Source organism: Homarus americanus, unplaced genomic scaffold (assembly GCF_018991925.1).
Source record: "Homarus americanus isolate GMGI-L3 unplaced genomic scaffold, GMGI_Hamer_2.0 scaffold25827, whole genome shotgun sequence".
NCBI lineage: Eukaryota > Metazoa > Arthropoda > Malacostraca > Decapoda > Nephropidae > Homarus > Homarus americanus.
Genome location: NW_024738300.1, coordinates 3246207 through 3251029, shown reverse-complemented (window position 1 = coordinate 3251029; position 4823 = coordinate 3246207). Strand labels below are relative to the sequence as shown.

Here is a 4823-nt window from a genome sequence, read left to right as displayed (position 1 = left end):
AGTCGGTCAGTTGTTCACACTTACACTAGTTTTACACCTGTCACTCTCTCTCTCTACTCACTCACACACACACAAGAGAGAAATAAACAGAGTGAATGAGAGAAAGTGAGAGGTTGTAAATCTAGTGTAAGTGTGAACACTTGACCGACTGTTAGAAGATATTTGTTTTCTATTGGAAATTAATTTTAATAATGTATATAATCTCTTTTTCCATTACACGTATTTAACAAACAAAAACAGATTATATTACTTAGTAGCTAAGCAAAAATACTAATATCTAAAATTTTCTTGTGTTTCATAATTTTGGTATGAAAATTTTATAGTGCTTTTAGTAACAGCATCATTATTTCACACCTCCAACTTATATTAATATTGATACTAAACACTAAGCTCTATACATAATACTTATAGTATCCATTACATGCAGAGGGAGAAAGAGCCCAGCAATATTGAGGATGTATCCTTTCGTGAGCCAATCAGAGATCTTTTTGAGAGTTAGTAAGAGACCCCCTTGAGGGTCGTGTCATCTATCACACACTGTACAAGATATCTTTTTTTAATATGCCGCCCTTTATACTTGGAGAATAAAGCTCATACAATGAAATGTGTCATATAATTTTTCAGATATACAGGAAAAATCGGAACAAATTATGGGAGAAAAAACAAAAATAGAAAAAATTAATTATCATAAAGATTTAATTGAAGATAATGTAGAAATCATCATCCAAATTATTAAAGTAACCCATAGGTAGTGTAAAGTGTAATAGTGTAAAGACAAGCTCAGAACTTCTTTGTTTCAGTAAGATGTATTAATGGTGGCTAAGCTAATCCGCTAAAACTCCAATGGGAAATGTTTCCACGCACGCATAAAAAAGTATCAAAATAATGTCATGTATTTAGGATTATGCTATGAGTGAAACATATTAACAACTTGAATTCAAAATGCTCACAATTCTCTGACTCAAACCTCTTTTCTTAAATTGTAAAATATATTTAATTTCTCTAAGAAAGTCACATTATAAAAAAAATAGTGATTAATTTTGCCTCAAGATTGTCATAAACTAACATTAGTTGTAATATCTTAATATGATTCGGACAAGGGTTCAGCATCATGAAACTCAGTATGGAGATTTATTAATTTAAACCATTTCTTTTATATCTTGAATAAAGCTCTTATAATACTTAATTATTAATATTATAGACTGATGCTCATACCAATCTAAAAAATACGACAGTAATAATACGTACAATATATAATGTACGACATTTTTCCTGAATTATCCAACTGCTTATGTTAATTTCTACTGTGCAACATTGAATAGAAAGTAGTAACCAATCAGAACTGGCTATCAGTGTTACATTTTCTGACGTTGACAAATAGGGTGTCTCGCAGCTTATCAAGCTCAATGAAACCCCTCGACACCGTGCTCATGATTCAGTTGTCCCAGGCACCTCGCACTGTCAAGAGCACTGGGAAGGGCATTCCAACAACTACCTTTATTGTAAGTAGAAACTGTACTCACCCCTGAAGATGTTAACTATAGTATTATTTGGTATATATGTGAACCCCAGACTTTATCCGAGTGTATACAGTGTATATACGTAGTCACGTGCCGGCAAACGCAATATATTATATGTTGAAAAGTTGAAAAGTTTAGTGCTGGAGTGGTGATATCGCAGCAAATGGCGTCGGTCCCGTAATGGGCAAAAACCTTGAACACGATAAGGTACAAGAAACAACAACCAGAAGAACATTATTAGTTTAAATCATTAATAGTTTCTAACCATTCCCTCGCGTAGATCCTTAATAAAAGTAATGCAAGGAGTCAAAAAATTATTATTATTATTATTATTATTATTATTATTATTATTATTATTATTATTATTATTATAAAACTACCTGAGTTTTACTTTTTCTTTCACATTAGGTGTTCTTGAGTTTCAATTAAATCTATACAGTACTTTTAATAGGAGCTATCGAAAAGGAAAAAAAATCTGTGGCGCTAGTGATGGGAGCAGACTTTCTGCCTCATTTACACCCAAATGCAGGGTCTCAATTGTTTCTCTCACTTAGACAACACAACATACATATAGTATATCGTTTCTCACTCTTGATCTTTATTATTATTATAATTTTATTTTATTTTTAATTTTGTATTTTTTTTATAAAATTTCTATTGATTTTTTTAAATATTATTATTATTATTATTATTATTATTATTATTATTATGATTATGATTATGATTATTATTATTATTATTATTATTATTATTATTATTATTATTATTATTATTATTATTATTATTATTATTATTTTTATTATTATTATTATTATTATTATTATTATTATTATTATTATTATTATTATTATTATTTTTTTTTATTATTATTATTATTATTATTATTATTATTATTATTATTATTATTATTATTATTATTATTATTATTATTATTATTATCATTATTATTATTATTATTATATTTCCGCCCCAGGCCTGATGTGGGTCAGTGACCTGTGCCGGTGGACTAACCCCTGTAAAAAAAAAAAACGAAAAAAAAAGACAATACCAGTGAGACGAAAAAGGACGAGTACTCTTCGGCCCCGACCACATCAACATTGCCTTAGAAAATAGATACGATATTGACAGTGGTGAAATAATAATAATTAAAAAAAAATACTACGATATATTTTAATAGTAATTTTTAACACAGCTGTAAGCTACATACTGTACTTTAGTTTATGGATTATTATTTTTTTTATAAAATAATACGTGTGCTGCAATTTCATGAGCACTTTTTTTTTATTAAAATGACTACCTACTTCTCTTTTTATCTAAGACAAATGTAACGTTTCCCATTCTTATGGCCTCGAAAAAATCCCCCACTATATTCATCTTGATTATCATTACATTCATCTATACTAAAAGGATAATGATTGAAAACTGTTCGGTTAAAATTAAATACAGTTAATTTCCGACAGAATTATGGAGCCCCTACGACCATCCCGGCCAACTGATTTGACTGAGCGAGCGAGGTTCGTGTGGATGTGGGTTGGTGGGATGTCAGCACGAGCTATAGCTCAGGAAACTGGCGCGAGCGTGACAACCGTTTGCAGGTGGATTAGACGCTGGCAGAGTGAGGGCAACGTAAACACAAGGCCTCGTAGCGGTAGACCCTGCAAGGACAGGGCGCGACGGAAGCTTAAGGAAAGCTACGAGTACATTCGGGATGTTATGAAACATGCTCCAACGACACCTGTAAACTTTTTGGGAGCTATACCATTCTTCTCGGACGACAACACAGTCCCGCACTATTATCACGGAAATGAAGGACTATACTTCCAATCTCATTACGCTGGTGATTTAAAGAAACTACAAACGAGTTATAACTTTATATATATGCAAAATTATCAGCCACTTCAACTCTAACAACAAGAACTACCATGAAATATCCTAAAATTGCAATACAATTGTTGCCAAGATGTCCTAAATTACGTTCTCAGGTCGATCTTTATGATAGCAACATCTTTTCACCCCCAAAAATTATGTAACGAAAGCACATATCAGGAAGAATATTCTTCCTTTAGTTTTAATGAATATTGTCTAGCCATGGACAGATAAAAGTTGCTAAAGCACAGAAATACCTAACGACAAAAGATCAGTCTTTAATTATGCTAGATCAAACTTACTACTTATTCTTTAAGTGAATCTCTGAGCCTTAGAGTTAATAGAACAATGAAAAAAATTATGAATTATAGTAAATGATTCAGGGGGAGTTGGTCAGCAGGATCTGGGGAATGATGATCATAGTGGTATACATCCTTTGAGTTGAAAATTCTATGATAACATTGCACCCTACCAAAAAATAAACTTTCTGAAAAAATGGTCAACATAAGACATCCTATTTCAACACTATCGCATCTTTTCAGTAGTCATACCGAAACAATGAAATATATCACACCTATACCTAAGTTCAGTAGCTTTTCAGCAAACAAACATTTTTACATACATCTAAGAAGACAACTGTGTCATTTCAGATATTATTTTGCCTTATAATTTATTTAGGAAAACTTAATCAATCTTACGGAATACATATGGTCACTTATGTTTATAAGAAATTAAATATATATATATATATATATATATATATATATATATATATATATATATATATATATATATATATATATATATATATATATATATATATATATATATATATATTGTTTATGTATTGTATATGTAAGCTCTGCACATGTTTTCATATATATAATGGGCTCTTTAAGTAAATTTATGAACTTTTATGATTCATTCAGCCATACATACTCAAGATCTTTATAAAAAAGATCTTCATATATGTACAATTCTACTTTTATCTTATCATATTGCTGAAACCTGTATGTGTGTATGTAATATATCTCTTTATAAATAATGATTTTTTATCAAACAAAATGAATTTGAACATGTGAATACTATTTCTTAATAACATGTCATTTAAGAATAATCACAAGGCAGACGGAGGAAATTTAAGATTCAAAACTAATTATATCTGCAAAAAAAAGAAGACAATGGCGATAATTGACGAATTTGTGAAATTTGGAAAAGAATATTCTTTATAATGTTCAAGTCTTCTCGACACAACCAATTCACAATTAACACACACACACACAGCACACACATACACACACACACATATATATATATATATATATATATATATATATATATATATATATATATATATATATATATATATATTAGCAGAATCGCCGCCCTCCGAGCGGCTCATCCGCTAGGCAACGGTAGGACGCCACCCAGGGCAGG

General features: G+C 30.2%; 1 protein-coding gene across 1 annotated transcript in view; it reads left to right on the top strand.

The window, feature by feature from the left end:
- The first annotated feature begins 1449 nt into the window (after positions 1-1449).
- Positions 1450-4823, top strand: part of LOC121873928 — a 31345-nt gene continuing 27971 nt past the window's right edge. The window contains exon 1 of the mRNA XM_042377807.1: positions 1450-1502. The gene's annotated coding sequence lies outside the window, so the exon portion shown is untranslated. The remainder of the gene's footprint in view (positions 1503-4823) is intronic.